Source organism: Ambystoma mexicanum, chromosome 4p (genome assembly GCF_040938575.1).
Source record: "Ambystoma mexicanum isolate Mex_15411 chromosome 4p, UKY_AmexF1_1, whole genome shotgun sequence".
NCBI classification, from domain to species: domain Eukaryota; kingdom Metazoa; phylum Chordata; class Amphibia; order Caudata; family Ambystomatidae; genus Ambystoma; species Ambystoma mexicanum.
Genome location: NC_090927.1, coordinates 1,073,364,867 through 1,073,386,112, shown reverse-complemented (window position 1 = coordinate 1,073,386,112; position 21,246 = coordinate 1,073,364,867). Strand labels below are relative to the sequence as shown.

General features: G+C 45.5%; 1 protein-coding gene across 3 annotated transcripts in view; it reads right to left on the bottom strand.

Annotated features, from left to right (window-relative positions):
• The window catches only part of AK9 (adenylate kinase 9), a 1,784,103-nt gene that overhangs the window by 1,689,049 nt on the left and 73,808 nt on the right, over positions 1-21,246 (bottom strand). The window lies entirely within an intron of this gene.

Here is a 21,246-nt window from a genome sequence, read left to right as displayed (position 1 = left end):
ACTTCTAAATACAAATGGTTTGGGAAACAATGTTATACAAAAGAAAAGTGTTCAAGAAATGATATGTCAGTATAGTTGAGCCGTCAGCTTCCTTTCCCCATGTTTTCAGCATGGGACAAGGCGGCACACTCTAGCTTAGCCCATACTCTGGCTTTTCTAGCATGAGGATGCAGTTCAAAATCTCAGTGTCAGCACCTTCTGTGCCAAAGTCTCTTTGCCATTTAAAGTCTCTTATTTCAGAGGGCCTGATGCGACAAACAAACATTAAAAGTTCCTTTCTCCTCAGGATTTTCATATGCACAACTTCTCTGGTGATTCACTGTTCACCCCGGGTCCTCCTCCGCCGGGCTCAGACCCACTTTAACACAAAACTTTCAGTTGGTCTACGTACAACGGGCTCAGTCCAAATGTATCTAAATTTCCCAAACTTTCTGTACTGTACCAAAATCGAAGACTTTCGACTGTGCGAGGGATTTTGCTTGGCCCTTCGTAGGACCACTTCGATTCACAATTCTTTGTTCTCTTCTTAATACAACCCTTTAACTTTTCACTTCTGCCACTTGTCAGCTGGATACCTTACAGAGACCTTCGATTGAACACCAATGAGGGGCCGAACCACTCGATCAAAGGGGTGGTGACAAAGAAAGAGAGGGGGGGTGGTGACAAAGAGAGAGAGAGGAGGGGGGCCGAGAGAGAGAGGGGAGTGATTGAGAGACCGGGGATGACCAAGAGAGAGAGGGGGGCAACCGAGAGAGAGAGAGAGGGGAGCAACCAAGGGAGAGGGGGGGCAACCGAGAGAGAAAGAGAGGGGGGTGACAGAGAGAGAGAGATAGAGGGGGCGATTGAGAGAGAGAGCGAGGGGTGAGACAGACAGAGAGAGAGAGAGAGGGGAAGACAGAGAGAGAGGAGGGAGACCGAGAGAGAGAGGGGGAGACAGAGAGGGGGGATGAGACAGAGGGGGGTGAGAGAAAGAAGAGGAGGTAAGAGAGAGAGGGTAAGAGAGAGCGGGTGATCTTGCTTTTCAAAGTTCAAACAGTCATCAGCAGTTCAACTTTACCTGCATCTTTTATCACACGCGTTTTGACAATGTTCATTCCAGTGCTCGCCATACACTGTTGCTGCTTGCAACCTTGGCTTGAACACAGACCGGTCTTGTATCGGTCTCCCCAACTCACCAGCTGTGTGGATTTTACTGGCGCTGCTTTGTTCTTGGAGCCAATGACGGTACCATGTCGGCTGCTGCTTCTCCCCTCCTTGGTTAGTGACGTGGGTGGGCCCCGGGTCACCGACACACAATACAGGATTCTTTAGTCTGGTTTCCTGGTCTTATGCTTTCTAATCTCGAGGGCTCTTGAAAGTAACGGCTTCTTGTCGGAAAGGTCAAGGGAAGTTCCAACCTTGCGATCCCCTCCTGGTTTACTCTCTTTCTCCTCTCGTTCAGCTGCTGTCTCGAAACTGCTGTTACCTCGTGTGCTTTGCCACACTCAGAGTATGCTTTCGTGCTCTGCCTTTTATCCATGTGGGGAAGCTTAATGGAAGTCAGGTGTGAGTGTTGGTAAGTAATTGCCTGGCCTCGCCGGACCATTGTATTGGGACATGTCAGGTAAACTGCTTGGGCGTTAGTTTGTTTTCTTCCAGAGCAGGCTGTCTGTGTGAATGTGTTAATGTAGGAAAAAGGTGGGGGTGTAGCATTCCTACATATCCTACCTTGTAGGATGGGGTAAAGATGTTCCCAATTGCTGTTGGCTGGATTGCAGGCGAGCGGGTGCCTCTGCTATATTGTGGTTTGATTTGTGATACTCTGTATTTCCTGTAAACTAAATGTCTGTCATTTATACATTGACCTCGGACTGTGGGATGTTTTTACCCATGCATCCAAGCCCTACCATAAAACTGTGCAGTACTGGCATGGAAAACATCATGATGGCCAGAACTCCCCAGAGAGTGCACAGGGAAAACATGAAGAATAGGCTGCCACCCATTTTTGCCTATGTTGTGAGCACAGGAGGGCACCGCCTAAAACCACCATTGGGCTACACACACAGTAGCCTGAAACCATTGGGAATGGCAATGATGATTGCCAAAAGCAACCCAGAATTGTGGGGAATTCATTTCCTTAATAACAAAAATGGATGCAGTACCGGTGCTCACCACTATCAGAAAGCCGGCGTTTTAAAAACACCAGACTTTTGTGTAAAACTGAACAAATGAATCAAAACCAGGCCAAGGAAAGACTTGCTAAGAGGTGGATACAATGTAAAACTATATTCCAAAATGACTTGAAGGAAGTAATTATTTAATGTATATATAAAAAATAGCTGCATGTAAGTTGGATTTGAGTGTAGAAAACTGGGAACTAAAGTGACATTTAGCTGAATTCTGCCTGGCAACAACCCCCAACAGGAGTTGAAACTTGATCAAACTGCATTCCCAGGCCTGGCTGCCTCCCGCTTCCCTGCCAAAAGGAGATCACACCTCCCTGATTGAATTAAGGGAGGGGGCCTGCAGACTGCAGGAGGTCGAACAAAGCCTTGTCCTGGACTCAGGCAAATGTTATATTGAGGGGGCCGTAAAGTGGCTTCCTCTTGGGAGAAGTGGGAGGAGAAGTGCCTGTGAGAGCCAGCTGAGCTTGGGGGAAGTGGATAAACCAGTTATTCCACCATGTGATGTGGGAAGCCACACCCCTTTTTGACCAGGGCATAAGTTAAAAAGATGGATAATTCATAGTACGGACTTGTCAGAATTATATAAGTAATATCATTATTCTTGTGATTTTTCTGTGCACGTTTTAAGAGGTGTTAGGACCCTGTGGTGTACTCTGGGGGGTTGCTAGCGGAAAATAGGGTCTTACTCCAAATGTCTGCATGTTAAAAATCTGACACTTCATCAATTAATGTCCATACTCCTTGCGCACATGTGGGTAATTTTTGGTAAATGTCCGATATTGGTAAACCCGTCAAAAAGCGCAAAATGTTGTCATTTTTGAATGCAAGCCCCCGGAAGATCAGAGGCTGACAAGCATGGACCATAAGGAATATATAATGTGTACATGTAATTTCAACAAATTGTGTATCTGGGAAATATGTATTTGAATCAAATATAGATTTGTGGGCAAATTGACCAGGGGAGGATCCTCTGACCCATAAACAGACCTTATCATGATGACAATCCATTTCCTTCACCCAATCATGGGAGAGGGGAGAATTGGGCCAATGACAAGTAGAGGGGCAGGCTCAGTTATGCCACGCACACACCCACTTCCAAAACACATAAAAAGAGACTGCTGGGACAGGTAGAGACATTCATTTTCCATTTCTGCAGAGCATTTTGACGGCCGACATCCCATCCAGACAGAGACCAGAACCAGGGGCCCATAGACTACAGAACTTTGAACCTAGAAGGCCCACTGCAAGCAAAAGTATTCTCAGCAGGCCTTCAGAATCCAGCAAACCTAACCAAACTATTCAACAGCCGGGCGAGCTGTCTGAATCCTTTGCCAAGAACTTTTGTCAGTACCCAGAAAGCAGTGTTACATCCAGAATCCACTTGACCCGGACCGGAAAGCAGAGCAGTATCCAGAACCAGAGGCCGGTGTATTCAGAGAGGCTAGACCAGCAGAGCAGAGCTGACCCAGACGCTGTGAGGAGAACCGCCCGAAGTCCAGTTCAGTTGACCAGATCCGTGACGAGGCCCATTCATTTCAAAATTAGGAGTGAGTATCCGCCAGAACTGTGCAGAACCCAATCTCTTAGTTAAAATAATCTAATCCAAACTATTTCAACCTAATTAGAACAGCCTCCTAGAAATCGTGTCATCTGTCATTTTTAAAGCTGCACAACTGTCACCTATCAATTCTGCAGCTGCAAGCTGTCACCTGTCATTTTGAGTTTTACTTTAAATCCGAAAATCTACCTTTATCAAATTGTCCGTATCTCTTGAACCGTTTGGGCTAGGAATGAAATTTAACTTTTATTTTAAAGCTGGGATTCTAGGCTTTCCAACTAACCTAGAACCAACGTCATACTTCTTATACTTTGAATTTACACACTCGCAAAATGTACCGCGATTTGCGATTTGGCCTGATTTTGTCATCTGTAAAAAGATAGCCGCTTTTTGCCTGAACTGCTAAAATTCGTTTGCAACCTAATAACCACCCCTGAACCATTATTAGGGCTGACCTGAACTGATTTAAAGTGTCTACACTCACCCTGAACCTCCTATAGGGAATTTAAAGCATTTTTAGCACATTTCTCACTTCATTGTCATCACATTCAAAGCATTTTGGGCCTGTGTTTCGAACTTCTACCTGTTTCCTCTAAGCTTGCTGGGGGGGAACTGAATTTCGTACTGTATTTGATTGCATTCCTGAGAACTGTGTGCTCCTCTTTCCATCTCCTTCCATTTCTTACATTGCTTATGGGGGGGGGGGGAGTGAATTGTCAAGGAAAAGTAATTTCATTGTCATTTGTTGAAGCCATATCAAGTTATTTTCTGTACTGCATTTCATTCATCATTGCGTTTCCTTGAACCATATATAAAGCATTCTTTCCCACCTTATTCTTCTGTTCCTATTCATAAGTTACCTCTTGCTGATTACTGCTCATATTTACAAGTGTAATATCCATTATCAATTTATTTATAGAAGTGTGATATATATATATATTGTTATATTTCTCAAATAAACCTTTTAAATTTGCAAAACAGACCTACTTCTTGGCTCAGTGGGGTCAGGGGGATGCTAAGAGAGGGGTGTTATATAAGGGTTGTCATCCAGAGTACATGAACTGGACCTAAAAATATATCAATAAGGGTTTCCCTCAGCATCCCAGACTAGGCATTGGCTTAGCTGTAGTGTTGAAGTGAAGCCGCTTAACAAAGTCGGGGCTCGTCTGGGATTCTGGGTTAGATCACTTGTGCAGATTAATACAGTGTGCTAACTGACAGGAGACATACATCCGGTCGGATCACCACGCTGTGTTACGCTGTAAAGCACTCCTCAAAGGAACGCTCTAAGGAAACGGTCTGTTTTGCAAAAATAAAATACAAACTTCTGTAAGTCAGGAAGGAACGCAAATTCCAGAATGACGACACTGGTAGACATCAAAATAGCCACACTTCTTACATAAGGTATTTGTGAGAGGTGAGTGGACTCATCAGGACCAAACGGTCTGGTTGCAGGCAATCGCGCAACAGGTCACTGAAACAGGGTCAGATATATGGAGAGATCAGGGTCCCCTATATGTGGCCCTGAGTGAACTCTATATGGCCCCTAAAGCCAAAGATGAACATAATAAGATTGCCAGGATAGCGGCATATTTGTACCTATATATGGGAGCCATGCAGGACAAATGTGCTGAAGGCCAAGATCTGGCAAATAGGCAACAGATGGCGTTAGAGAAGGCCCAATCTGATCTGGATTCTTCTGAGCAGAGGCTGCTCAGGAGCCAGGAGTCAGAAAAGGGCAGCAGACAGTACATCACTGAAATAAAGGAGGATATGGATGTGCTGCAACAGGAAAAGGCTGACCAGGATACCAGATTTCTGGCCTTGCAGAAGGAGTACCAAGAAGGTTTGGATCCCTACTGCAGAGCCAGAAAAAGCTGGAGCAACAGTTAGACTTCAATAGGGCATGTGCTGAGCAGGTAGTCACCCTGCAAAGCCACCTAGATAGGGAGAAGGCAGAGAGCAATAAACTGATTTTGAAAGACCTGGATACCCAGGCAGAGTTTGACCAGGAGCGCCAGAAAGCTGGTGCCTTCCAAAGGCAAAGGGACGACCTGGTGGCACAGATGCAGGCTCTTAGTCAGGAAAGGGATACCTTAGGCCAGGAAGTCTGCCATTTAAAAAGGAAAATGGAAGAAAATCACCTGGCCCTCCAGGGACTGGGTGACCGCCAAAAAGAACACCAGAACTTGTTAGAGCACATCAGGAGGGTGGAGGATGCTCTGGCAAAACAGGAGCAGGCCAATAGGGACACAACTCAGGAGGTAACCCTCCTGCAGCAAAGACTGGCCCAGTACTCCAGGACCAATCAGGAGGCACAGGAGAGAATGAGGCTCTCTGCCAGCACAATGATAGGCTCCAGCAACAGGTAGCGATGCAGGAGAGACTGATAGAGTCTAGTAAGGCCTTAACTGAGGAACTGAAAGCGCAGGCTCTTGCATTGCAACAGGAAGCAGGGGCGGATAGAGATGACGTTCGCTGGGAAAGAGAAACTCCTGAGCATAACCTCAGGAGCCCTAGTACCAGAGGCCTTCATCTCTCCCAGTCCCTGGACTCTGCCACCCCCATGTCCCCTCGCGCACATGAGCCCAGGGCCACGGGGATGGCAGATTACTATCCAGCTAGAAGTATGGGGCTCATAGGCCAGTACCTCCCAGGAATGGATGGGTGGGCATCGGGGTATGGGCACCCAAGCACAGTGCAATTTAGTGGGGAACCCCAGGAGAGTAGGCCCATTAAGGGCATCCTGAAAACCTCTGCCCAGTTAGGTCAGTGGGGGGGGTACCCATCAAATCCTGGCAGCAAGGGGGGGATCTGAAGACTCCTCTGAGCATTACAGGACACAGGAGACCAGGTCCCCACATTCTGCCAGCCATTCTCAGGCTCGCAGAATCCGGGAAAACATGGAAGATCAGACGGGCACCTCTGGGAGCAGCGCTTCTGAGTCGGAGGATGAATGGACCAGGGTTACCCGAACCAAAAAGGCCAATAAGGCAAAAAGGGCCTTGCTTAAGGACCCATTGAAACAAATAAAGGCAATAAAGAGTGTCATCACCCCTTATCATAAGAACGCCAAGTATTCTGTTTGGGAATACTTGGAGCTCTATGAGCAAATGATGGAGACTTTTCATTTGAAGGACAGCAGTAGCTGCATCCACTACGTCAAATGGACCTTCTCACCAGAATACTCCAGTTTCTTTGCAAGGCTGGAGGAACAAAACCATTCAAGGTGGTCCACATACAGGGCGGCCATCTTGAAACATTTTTCTGTACACAGAAATCCTCAAGAGGCTCGCAAGGCAGCCTACAATTTGCAATGTGGGGAGGATCAGGCCCCACAAGAGTTTGTGCAAGAATTAAAGCGTGCTTTTGCGCAGACCACCAGAAGGGTGCGCACGGATAGCAGAGAATTTATCAATACGTTTTTCCATGCCTTACCCAAATACATAATGACCCAGCTCGTGAGAGATTTTCATGAGAAAAGATCTTTAGACTGGGTCATTGAACAGGCTACCCGAATCTATGAGGTGCAGAAGCCCATCGAAAATAAAAATAATGCGCACAAAAACCCCAAAACCAACAGCACCCCTGCTGCTGCTAAGGTGGCAGAGGTAAAGGTTGCCCCCGTTTTAGATCTGGAGATGGGGGGGCCTAAAAACCTGCCTGCACCAAATAATTCACAGCCCAGAAGGCCCTCGGGCCAGTCACAGACAGGGAGTCGAGGAGGTAATCCCACAAATGGGGTCCCTCGCTCCCCTGATTATGCAAGTCCCCGCTACAAGGGAAACCTGGGTTATGTGTGGACTCCTCCAGCCCAAGGGGGGGGGGGATCCAGCCAAGCACCTGACCCAGGGAACTTCCCTCCTAACGTCCCCCAGGAGGGCAGAAATTCACCGAATCCTGGGCAGAACTTTTTCCCCAGGTATTCACCCAATTTCCAGCCCCAAAATCATCCATCCGTCTTTCCCCAATTCCCTGAGCCCAGACAACCTAATCCGGGAGAGGGGAGGCCAAGGGTGGAGGGGTACCCAAATCTTCCCAATCCGGGGTATTACCAGAGAAGGGATAGCTACCCTTCCCGGGATCAGCCCAGAGGAGAAAATAGAGCCCCGTATCAGCCTGAGCGGGTTTCCCAGTTAGACCGCCAGGTTCAGAACATGGCACGGGATCTGGGTCACATACTGAGGGCTCAACAGTACCCTCAGATGAGCATGCCACCGCAGAATGCCCCAAACTCTGGACCTGGTGCTCCAGAACAATGACGGGGCAGCACCCCGATAACCCACCGGTTCCCAGGGAGGAGGCACAAGGGAAAGGGGGGTGTAAAGCCTTGGAGGAAGCTTCCTTCCCAACTTGTAAACAGCCCCTGGAAAACCAGGAACCGAAAACAAAATCTCTTGCCCCTGAAAGTCTGCCACCCAAGGAGCAGAGGGGTGGGGGGTAGGAGAAACAAAGGACCCAAACAGGCCCAGTTTGTGGAGGAGGTACAGATCTTTCAATTTGAGGGAGAGGGGTCCTCAGAGGATCCTGGGAAAAGGATCTTCTCCTTTAGAGATGGGGGAACTCCTCCCAAAGAAAAATGGGTCCCAAGGGATTCCAATCCAGACTGGGGAGAGGTGGAGACTGAGCTACCGCCGCCCATCATCTCATCCCAGAACCAACAGCAAGAAAATCCCCTGGTTCAAACCCATCCTGGTGGCTGTCTCCAAAAAGGGGGGGGGGGGGTGGCCCAGAACTGGAACCAGGGGAACCCCCAATGGCTCTGATCTCCAGTTGCCAACTTTTTCTTTTAGATTCCCAAGGCTCTCCACAGAATTCTGCCCAAATCTCTTCTCTTGCAATGTCCAAAACCAGAAAATTGGCCCACCAGTTGTCCAAAAATGTGCATTATCTGTGCCCCCTTGAGGAGAAGGGGGGAAGATACTATGCCCCGCTACAAGTACAGGGGCAGGGTACAATTTTGCCACTGGTGGACACTGGATCCCAAGCTACCCTTCTGTCCAAAAGGGCCTTTGATGAACTAAATGCAGAAAGGGGGAGAATTACCGTAATCCTCTCACCTCTCGTCCTGGACAACTGCAGAACTTTGACGGGAAGGAAATTCCTGTCGAGGGGACTGCAGATTTGGACATCAAAATTGGGCGATACAAGGTGAAACACCCGGTCATAGTAGTGACTCCAGAGGGCACCCCTTGTTTACTATGGAATGACCTCCTGAGAAGGTTGTCACCCCTAATAGATTGCGTAAACAAGGTCCTCTGGACCCAGACTAACCGACCAATTAAATTAAAACAGAGTGTCAACCATGTTAGTTTAAACGGCACCTGCCACATGGTTGAACAAAAATCTGACGAAGTAGAATTTCACTTCCAGAACAACCAAATTCCAGACGTGACAGTAATAGCAGTAGGACAACAGACTGGTGATGGGGGGTCCTCTCTATTTCTGAAAATCAACCTTCCTTCCAGTTTAAGGTGGTATTCCACACAGAAAGGAAACAATCTGAAATTCTTTACCAATCCACAATCAGACACTCCCACTCCTATAGTCCAGAAAGAGGTGAAATCAGCTCAGAGCCTGGCTGATATTCAGCAAATTGGAGAGCAGTTGTTCATCCCTGTTCAGTTAAATCATGGGAAGGACTCTGTTCTCGCCCGAGTGTGTGTGAACAACGCTAAGAGCTTCATCAGCGAAGCCATGTTCCGCCAACTCCCAAAAGATCCAGCCATTCCCACATTCAAACTGATAGACGAATTGGAAATGGACCTGGAAGCACCCAATTCGAAACATCTCCTGCCAGGCAGGTGTATGCTCAAAATCTCCATTGGCAACAAGAGCATAGTCCATAATTGTTGGGTCGTGCGAGACGTCACTGCCGCTTTTTACTTAGGCAGTGACATTCTCAATCGCTTCGCCATTAGTTTGGACCTAATAAACTTCAAAGCTTGGTCCCGATTAGCGGATAATCCCATGGGCTTTGATGATCCAGAAAAAGCATTTAGGTCAGCTCAATTGCTACCTTATGCAGTTGAAATTCAGGTGAAAGAGGAAGTCACCATCCCAGAAAGGACCCGACAATTCTCCCTGGAAGTGAAAGTTAAAAGAGGACAAAAATTGAAAAACCCTGATGCTTACATACATCTAAATGCTTCTCTCCAACAGCAAGGGTTGGGGATAAACCCAACACCATTAGTCAACATAGAACATGACACCATTCCTATAGAGGTGGATAACAGCGACTTACAGAGTATTACTCTAGCCGCAGGCACCATCATTGGAATGGCGGTTGATGACCGACATTTCTCCATTGATTTAGGAAATGAACTGTTAGGACAAATCCCCAAGGACTGTTTTGACAGTGACAGTGATGACAATACAACACCAGACAGGATTTTCACCCGGCATGGGGGGAACTTCCTGGTGTATACTTCTTGCCCTTATGGTAAGGAAGATGGGACTTGTGACTTCAGGTGGGGTTAAGTGATTTTCCAGGTCCACGAGGGCTGCCTTTCCCACCTGAAGCCTCCAGTCCAAATCAGCACTCTGACCAGGGACTTCTCCACCCAGCTGGAGGAGGCCGCTGAGATAGCCAAACCAGAAGTCTTTCCAGGCTTCAGGCAGATGGTGGAAAAGAGGGTCAACCTAGCCGATGCCTGCGTGACTCTGGAACAGAAGCAAAAGTTGAAACAAGTTTTGTTGGATTTCCAAGATCTCTTTGCGGTAGACTCATATGACTGTGGTCGCACCGACATCCACACCACAACAATTCCCACGGACCCTGGAATGACTCCAGTGTTTGTGAAGCAATATCGTTTGCCTCTCGCATCCATGGAGTCCCTTACTGAAATAATTAAGAACCTTGAGTCCCGGGGAATAATCTGTCCAGTACACATCACCTTCAATAATCTGGTGCTGGGAATATTGAAGCCAAACGGCCAGTGGAGACTCTGTGCCGACCTTAGGGAGCTCACAAACGGGTCCATACTTCCTGATGGCCTCTGCCCTACATTGACCAAGGGCTGGCCCAGATTCAGGGGTCACAGGTATTCACAGCAATAGACCTGACCAATGGATACTGGACCGTGCCTGTCAGTAGGGAGGACCAATACAAACTGGCTTTTACCTTTGGGGGCCAGCAGAACACATGGACCCGGACTCCCTTCGGATACCTCAACTCCGGCAATGAATTCAACATTTTCCTACATAAGGCCATGCTCGACCTGGGTGCAAGGGGTAACCTGGCTTATGTAGATGAAGTCCTCATCAAAAGTTCATCTGTGGAGGTCCGTTATGTTCTGACACAGTTGAGGGCCGCCGGAGCAAAACTTTCCTTTCAGAAAGCACAGTGGTGTAAAACCCGTGTTAATTTCTTGGGGCATGAGATTACTCCTCAGGGTCTCTGTCCCCAAGAAAAGAAAGTGGATGCACTCCAGAAACTGAAGGATCCCACAACTCTGCGGGAACAAAGGAGCCTCCTTGGACTGACTAATTACAGCAGAAAGTTCATTGAGGGCTACGCAGAGATCACTAGACCCCTGATTCATCTCCTGAAGGGGGTGGTCAAGTGGGAATGGGGTCCAGAACAATCCGAGGCGGTAAGACAACTCAAGAGAAGCCTCTCACAAGCGCCTTGCCTAGCTTACCCTGTCAGAAACAAGGAGTTCTTCCTGGAGACAGGCTTCTCCAATACGTGCTTGACGGCAGTATTATACCAAAAGCATGACAAGGTCAATAAAGTAATCTCCTATGCGAGCAAAACTTTATCCTCTGTGGAGGAAAAATTCAACGATTGTGAGAAGGCACTCCTGGCAACGGTGTGGGCATTGAAGAATTACCGCCCGTTTATCCAGGGGGAACACATCATAATGGAGACTCCACACCAGCCTCTGCAATACCTCCAAAGTGACAGAATCCGGGCCGGAAATGTGAGTAATTCCCGAATTACTTCCTGGATTCTGTCAATGCAAGGCTTTCCTGTGGAGGTCAGATATGGCCAAAACAAGAAGAGTCCCCTCGCGCAAGGTCTGGCTGACTTGCATGATTGTGCCAGAGAAAACTGTCTCAAGGACGAAAGTCTAAAAATCAAGGACAACATGGAGGCATACCTTAATTCCCCCCACAAAGTCTTTGAAGAGGACAAGTGTGAGGGAATGCCCACTGTCTATGTGGATGGATGCTCTTACCATGTTGACAACAACGGGAGAAAGAACTGGTGGCCGGAGTAGGGAATGCATGGGTGAATGAGTCCCCAGAACCCTCCGCTGGATACAAAATTGGTCCCCGAAGTAGTCAGGTGGCAGAATTGATGGCTGTGCATCAGGCCATCCTCACTGCTGTCCAAAATCAACTCCACAAACTGGTCATAATCACAGATTCGGATTATGTACGGAACAGGTTCATGGAGCACCTGGTAAATTGGAAAACCAGAGGCATGTTATGTGCTAATAACTAACGCCTGTAACATGGGAAGCTAATCCAAAATATTGATGATCTGGTCACATCGAATGGGATGACCATCTACTGGAAAAAGATCAAGGGTCATTCCAAAGTAGAGGGACCAGACAAAACTGGAAATGACTTAGCTGATCAGCTGGCCAAAACCGGGGCCATCCAAGGGGAGCTAATAGAAATAGGGCCTCATTACGACTCAGGCGGTAAGGGGTTTACGGCGGCGTAAACAGCGCCGACCCTTACCGCCTGAGTACGAGGTCCCTTAGCGCCATGGAGATTTTAACACCTGCTTTTAGCAGGTGTTAAAATCCATGGCGCTAAGGGACCATGGAGTTAATTAAGTCACCGTAATTTACGGTGGCGTAATTAACGCCTTCCCCACTCCCATTATGCCCTATGGGGCAAAATGGGAATGGGGAAGGGTAAATGGGAAAATGGGGATTTACCGCCCCGCCAAGGTTGGAATGGGGCGGTAAATCCGCCAACCACCATGGCGTAAACATAGTTTACGCCATGGTGGTAAAGTCACGGCCCAGGCAGTAACTTACCGCCTGGGTCGTAATGAGGCCCATAGAGTCCCTATTGGGGGAAATCCAGGTCACTGCTATCACTAGGTCCCAGACAAATGCTCACAATGATCTTTCAACTGCACAATGGAGTAAGGAGACAACTGATGCTGATTTAATTACAGCTCAGAAGGGGGATCCAATTATTGGTAAGTTTTACCAACACCTTGAGGACCCTGAAAACTATCCCCTGACGGATACCGATTACATTGGGAAAGAGGACCTAAGAGTGTTGATGAAATGTCCAAAAATGTTCAGAATCCAAGACGGTTTGCTGGTAAGGAAATCCAAAGCTTGCCACGATCAGTGGGTGGTTCCTACCTCATTCCGAAGCCTGATGTTAAGTCACGCCCATGATGCGGCCACCGCCGGTCATAGGGGGTTTCACACAACACTGGAAATCTTAAGAGAGGTTGCATACTGGCCACACATGGGGCAGGACCTCGACCAATACTTGAAGGGGTGCCTTGTGTTTGCACAGTTTCAGCCATCATCCCTCACACACCGTGCGCCTCTCCAAAAGATGGGGATGACAGTGCCATGGTCAGATTTGCAAATCGACTTTGTAGGCCCTGTAATTCGCTCGTCTAGAGGAAACAAGTACATGTTGACCGTTACATGCTTGTTTACCAAGTGGGTGGAATGTCTCCCGGCCCCAAACTGCAAGGCAGAAACAGCAGCTGCCCTGATGATTAACCACATCTTTTCCCGTTTTGGTCTACCTCAAAGGATTGAGTCAAACAGGGGTAGCCACTTCACCAGTGAAGTAATGACAAAGATGTGGTAGATACTGTGGGTCAAAAGGAAGCTACATATTGCTTACAGGCCAGCTTCTTCTGGAGCAGTAGAGAGATACAACCGAACCATTGTGAGCATATTAAAAAAAGTTTGTGGCAGATTCTGGGCCAAGTTGGGATATCCGATTACCTCTGGTCCTAATGGCCATCAGATCTACCCCTTCATCTGCAACTAAAATGTCACCATTTGAGTTGATGACCAGACGCAAGATGGTGCTTCCCCAGCATCTGCTCTACAGGACCCAAGAGCAGACACTGATAAATGCCTCCACAACTCATGAGTATGTGGAGAATTTGAGGAAACACCTCCAACATGCTTTTGCGTATGCTCAGCGGAATCTAGAAAGTTCAGCTGATAGCATGAAAACCCACTACGACCTGAAAACCACCAGGAAAGTATACGAGGTGGGGGACCGGGTCTATCTATACAATTTCCAAAGGAACCAGGCCAAACAGCGAAAAATGTTTGCCTACATGGAAGGGACCCTTTGAAATTATAGACAAAATCTCCCCTGTTGCATACAAGATCCGCATCCCCAAAGGCAGTTTGGCAGAAGGGGAAGACAAGTGGGTACATACAAATCAGCTAAAGTGTTGCCATCCCAGGCACACTCTGCAGCAACTGGAGGAGTCCTCTGCAATACCAGAGGGGACCGCTCCAGATTAATTCAGTTCCAACCCTAAAATATCCCACATATAGTCTCTAAAATATTATGACGCTTGTAAGCCACTGTCTCTGAATTATATCTTGTTTTTCAAAATTGGAATGCTATGTCTATTAAAGTATAAAATGTATATGTCGCCCCACTATATCAATAGTGGGAGATATTTTTTTATGAATAGGTATTGCCGCTTTCCTTCGTCGTCCTAGGAGAAAGAAAGAAAACCTGGAGACTGACCAAGGCGGACGACCGGGGACCGGGAGCGGAGATCCGAGGGGCCCGGGGTACCGCCCAATCCTCCCATCAGGACCAGCAAGGAGAACTGATTGATCGACTGGAGGGAGGAAAAGATGCTGAACTGTGCCATCTACGGAATTGGAAGAAGAGGAGGCGAACATCCCAGATCTTGCGAGTTCCATCAGTGAAAGATCAGAATGGCCATCGCAAGAGGGGGGGCTTGTGGGATGTTTTTACCCATGCATCCAAGCCCTACCATAAAACTGTGCAGTACTGGCATGGAAAACATCATGATGGCCAGAACTGCCCAGAGAGTGCACAGGGAAAACATGAAGAATAGGCTGCCACCCATTTTTGCCTATGTTTTGGCCACCATTGGGCTACACACACAGTAGCCTGAAACCATTGGAAATGGCAATGCTGATTGCCAAAAGCAACCCAGAATTGTCGGGGATTAATTTTCTTAATAACAAAAATGGATGCAGTACCGGTGCTCACCACTATCAGAAAGCCGGCATTTTAAAACCACCAGACTTTTGTGTAAAACTGAACAAGTGAACCAAAACCAGGCCAAGGAAAGACTTGCTAAGAGGTGGATACAATGTAAAACTATATTCTGAAATGACTTGAAGGAAGTAATTATTTAATGTATATATAAAAAATAGTTGCATGTAAGTTGGATTTGAGTGTAGAAAACTGGGAACTAAAGTGACATTTAGCTGAATTCTGCCTGGCAACAACCCCCGACAGGAGTTGAAACTTGATCAAACTGCATTCCCAGGCCTGGCTGCCTCCCGCTTCCCCGCCAAAAGGAGATCACACCTCCCTGATTGAATTAAGGGAGGGGACCTGCAGACTGCAGGAGGTTGAACAAAGCCTTGTCCTGGACTCAGGCAAATGTTATATTGAGGGGGCCGTAAAGTGGCTTCCTCTTGGAGAGGAGAAGTGCCTGCGAGAGCCAGCTGAGCTTGGGGGAAGTGGATAAACGAGTTATTCCACCATGTGATGTGGGAAGCCACACCCCTTTTTGACCAGGGCATAAGTTAAAAAGATGGATAATTCATAGTACGGACTTGTCAGAATTATAGAAGTAATATCATTATTCTAGTGATTTTTCTGTGCACGTTTTTAGAGGTGTTAGGACCCTGTGGTGTATTCTGGGGGGTTGCTAGCGGAAAATAGGGTCTTACTCCAAATGTCTGCATGTTAAAAATCTGACACTTCATCAATTAATGTCCATACTCCTTGCGCACATGTGTGTAATTTTTGGTAAATGTCCGATATTAGTAAACCCGTCAAAAAGCGCAAAATGTTGTCATTTTTTAATGCAAGCTCCCAGAAAGATCAGAGGCGGACAAGCATGGACCATAAGGAATATATAATGTGTACATGTAATTTCAACAAATTGTGTATCTGGGAAATATGTATTTGAATCAAATATAGATTTGTGGGCAAATTGACCAGGGGAGGATCCTCTGACCCATAAACAGACCTTATCATGATGACAATCCATTTCCTTCCCCCAATCATGGGAGAGGGGAGAATTGGGCCAATGACAAGTAGAGGGGCAGGCTCAGTTATGCCACGCACACACCCACTTCCAAAACACATAAAAAGAGACTGCTGGGACAGGTAGAGACATTCATTTTCCATTTCTGCAGAGCATTTTGACGGCCGACATCTCATCCAGACAGAGACCAGAACCAGGGGCCCATAGACTACAGAACTTTGAACCTAGAAGGCCCACTGCAAGCAAAAGTATTCTCAGCAGGCCTTCAGAATCCAGCAAACCTAACCAAACTATTCAACAGCCGGGCGAGCTGTCTGAATCCTTTGCCAAGAACTTTTGTCAGTACCCAGAAAGCAGTGTTACATCCAGAATCCACTTGACCCGGACCGGAAAGCAGAGCAGTATCCAGAACCAGAGGCCGGTGTATTCAGAGAGGCTAGACCAGCAGAGCAGAGCTGACCCAGACGCTGTGAGGAGAACCGCCCGAAGTCCAGTTCAGTTGACCAGATCCGTGACGAGGCTCATTCATTTCAAAATTAGGAGTGAGTATCCGCCAGAACTGTGCAGAACCCAATCTCTTAGTTAAAATAATCTAATCCAAACTATTTTAACCTAATTAGAACAGCCTCCTAGAAATCGTGTCATCTGTCATTTTTAAAGCTGCACAACTGTTAAAATTCTGCAGCTGCAAGCTGTCACCTGTCATTTTGAGTTTTACTTTAAATCCGAAAATCTACCTTTATTAAATTGTCCGTATCTCTTGAACCGTTTCGGCTAGAAAGCTGGGATTCTAGGCTTTCCAACAAACCTAGAACCGACTTCCTACTCCTTATACTTTTGCCGTAATCGCGATTTACACACTCGCAAAATTTACCGCCATTTGCGATTTGGCCTGATTTTGTCATCTGTAAAAAGATAGCCGCTTTTTGCCTGAACTGCTAAAATTCGTTTGCAACCTAATAACCATCCCTGAACCATTGTTAGGGCTGACCTGAACTGATTTAAAGTGTCTACCACTCACCCTGAACCTCCTATAGGGAATTTAAAGCATTTTTAGCACATTTCTCACTTCATTGTCATCACATTCAAAGCATTTTGGGCCTGTGTTTCAAACTTCTACCTGTTTCCTCTAAGCTTGCTGGGGGGGAACTGAATTTCGTATTGTATTTGATTGCATTCCTGAGAACTGTGTGCTCCTCTTTCCATCTCCTTCCATTTCTTACATTGCATGGGGGGGGGGGGGAGTGAATTGTCAAGGAAAAGTGATTACATTGTCTTTTGTTGAAGCCATATCAAGTTATTTTCTGTACTGCATTTCATTCATCATTGCGTTTCCTTGAACCATATAAAGCATTCTTTCCCACCTTATTCTTCTGTTCCTATTCATAAGTTACCTCTTGCTGATTACTGCTCATATTCACAAGTGTAATATCCATTATCAATTTATTTATAGAAGTGTTATATATATATATTGTTATATTTCTCAAATAAACCTTTTAAATTTGCAAAACAGACCTACTTCTTGGCTCAGTGGGGTCAGGGGGATTCTAAGAGAGGGGTGTTATATAAGGGTTGTCATCCAGAGTACATGAACTGGACCTAGAAATATATCAATAAGGGTTTCCCTCAGCATCCCAGACTAGGCATTGACTTAGCTGTAGTGTTGAAGTGAAGCCGCTTAACAGGACATGCCACCAACAAAGGAAATAACCAAACTTCTTAAGGACTCTAATCTCACCCCTAAACGAACAACGCATACTTTCAATCTGACAAGAAGCGCAAATTCGGCGATGCGAGATCACACAATTTCCTTAACGGTAGATATTCGTAAATACTGCTGCTCTGGAAATACTGTGAATGTGAGCCAGACCATGTGGAATTTAAGACTGCTGCTCAGGAATGAAGTAAACAATCAATGCGATAACACCATGCCTCACACTATTAATTTTTGCATGCCTCCAGACTCTCTTGTGGCTGCAGCATTTTTTTTATGAGTGGAATTGTTAGAGAACACCACGCCTATGTCAGAGATTACAGAGGAGGTACACACGGTGGCTCAAGTCCATAATCACTCTCCTTTGCCTTTTGCAGCATTAAGGTCTCCGATCATCACGCAAATTAGTTCCCTTTATTCACCGGGAATTGTTTCTGAAGGTGAACAGGAACGACACCTTAGCACTCACTCAGACCCTCCCCTCCCACTGTTACATGATAATGAACGAATTCAGGGTGACGGCCAAGACCTTGCCTCCTCAGATAATTCCGAAACAAGCTCTCACTATCCCTTGTAATGTTCTCCAACACTGTTCAAGAATCATCGGTCTTGTCAATTTTATTCACAAACCCAACGCCTAGGAAAATGAAAGTGCTCTCTCCATCTATGCCTGATTCTTCAGCAACAAGTTTAGCCCCTGGCATTGAAACTACACTTCGGGCGATGAACACAGCTTTGTATTCGCTAGCGAAGCTGTACGAAAATTTAGATATAAAAGTGAATGAGCAGACAAATATTAATTCACAAATGCGAGAAATACAGTAGCTTGCAAAAATGATGCTTGCATGTCGATAAATGCAGACAAAGCTTTTGGAACTGGACATTGCAAGCATGATTCTAGAACTAAAATCGAATCCCAAACAAAAGAACAGAAGATGAATGTGTGTTTGAACCCGCCTAAACAGCAGACTGCTGCCTTGCTCTCAGGATCTCAAATGGCAATTTGTAGCTGGAAGAATAAAAAACATCGTTCAACAAGATGATAGTCTCACGATCGCAGACACTCATTGGCAAGAAGTGCCGACTGTTTCAGCACCTTCAGAAAGTCACACTTTACAATATTCTCAAAACGTAAGAAAACACCTGTTATATCACAGTCGAGTAAGAAAAGTAAAAATGTTACACAACTGGTTGCGGCAAAGCGATCGACCTCTCGTCATTTCATCCATTCTCTGTCAATGCAAAAACACAATGCACAAGTTGCAAGTGCAGTGGTTTCAAAGAAATATGCTACATTAACTCACAATCAATAAGAGCGAGTTATGAAAAAAATATGACTAAAGCAGTTGACTCACTAGAAACTATGCAGAATCTGGTGTCCGAATCTGGCGTATGAAATATTAGACAATCTACTTAGAGCAGTTGAGTCTAACCAGAATATTAAAGCCACTTCGCAATTTGTGCAATCAAACTGCAATACGGTGCCAGGGGATTTCCAGTCTCACTCTGCTAAAACAGACATTGAGGATAGAAAAGTCTGCACAATGGAAGAAAGATGAGAAGAAATTGCTAAATCTATTCCACTATTTCTAGCTCACCCTGATCTGACTAACTATGTTGCAGACAACAAACTAATTAGAAACCCAAACACAAATTCACTTGATTGCACTAACTTCAAAAATAGAAAAACGTGTGAAAATTCATTGAGGAAAAAAATGAATCTTCTGCATGTTAATGAGAGTGGTTCTCCCAGAGCGAAGAAGACAGGTTGTACTGTCCGCACCCATCATTATTTGATATTACAATGCAGAGGCAGGCCTTTCTCGGTATACGATCTGAACAAGACTAGCGTTCTGAATATTCTGGGAGACATTCCGCTATTGGAAGATCTGTGCTCGGGGGATATTGAACAGATCAAATTCATAAACGACTGCGATTCATCGCTCGGGAGGGCGGGCATTTACAATTTGGGCTTCCTACCGAGTCAACATCTAGCATCTAACCAGCAAAACGCTCTTGCTTTGCCTAATAATAACAATAGCCATTTGAATGTGCAGTCTTCAGTTGCAAGTCCGAAAGTAACCTGCTTGCAAGGACTCTTCAAAATGTGTGAATGGTAGCACCAGTTCTGTCTTGTTCGCCATCTCATTATTCGAATTAACAACTGGTGGAGAAGAAACTGTTTAGATGTTTTTTAGCCTCGTGGAACACAAGAGTCAATAAACATTTGACCCTAACCCTGTCAAACCCCTTAAACCATTATGACATAGTGGCTTTGCAGGAGATATGGCTCACAACGCCTCCGGTCTGGGATAGTTCTTTTTTTTTTATTGGAAAATTGTTTTAGTTGACAAACAACTTTTTCAATTATAAATACATTATTGTTCTTTATCACATCGTTATCACTGAATATCTGTCTAAAAAGTCATCTAATTTAGCATACATGTTAAGATAAAATATTGAATAAAATGTGCATTATTGTAAATTCATAAAAGACAATCAGTAGGTCCATAAATCCATAAAGCATAAAAATGGACTAAAATGAAGCACAGTGGATTTAGGTAAAGACTTAGTTATCAACAGATTGTAGATTAAGTTTGACAATAAAATTTACTTTATCAATTATTAAACTGGTATTAGAGGCATTAAAAATTTCGATCCACATCTGTTCTTTCGTTAAAATAATTCTGTGCTTTAAGTATTTTAAAAAAATGATTTTCTCTTAGTTTAGATAAAGTCTTGCATTCAGTTTTAAATGAACCATAGTCTCTGGTTGAGTGTCTAATTTGCAGAATCTACATAAAGGAGAGACAGTGGATCCTTTATCGTAGGATGCAATTTTTGAATTGGTTGATAAAAGGTTGAGTCTAAAACGTAAAAATGTGTCAACATAAGATCTGTCTGGAAAGGCTTGAATGTAGGTTGCGACCTCATTTAAAAGCTTCTCAGGGAATGCTCCTAGTTTAAATGCTCGATAGTTCAGACATGTTTCCCTTGAGTCAATCCAATCTTTTCTATATAATTGAAGCTTGGCTTTGTCAGGAAACTCTAAAAGTAGGTCTACGGATATAGAGGCATCCAACAGGGTATTTAAGCACTGAGTTTCCCACTTGGTTAAGGAATTTACAGATGAATTTCAAAAGTTTTTTTACTACTGGAAATAGGTTTTTAGTTGTATCTGTGGCAAGGAACACTTTTCTATAAAGGGCCAGTATTGACCACTTAACAGAAATTTGCTAGGAGATGAGACCCAGTTTGTGCCGAATGAGAGCTACTGGGATACTCTGAGGGACTGGTAATCTTGTTTTCCAAAGAATTCCCTCAAGAATGTCCCATCTTACCTCCTTGTTCATTAGCTTTGTCTGCCCACCGTAAGTTATGACAGGAATGGCCTTTTGTAAATAAGGGAGAAAAGTGAAAAACAGATGGACTACCCCTCTCTTTTAGTCTTGTATGGATCTTACGTGAGAGTTAAAGGCAACCTAACTATGTCATTAGTTAGGAAGTCGCAGGCGGAGAAAAATTGCACTAATCACTCCAACTTGTAACAAAGGTTCTGTCTCTTTAATAGTTGTAAAACATCTTT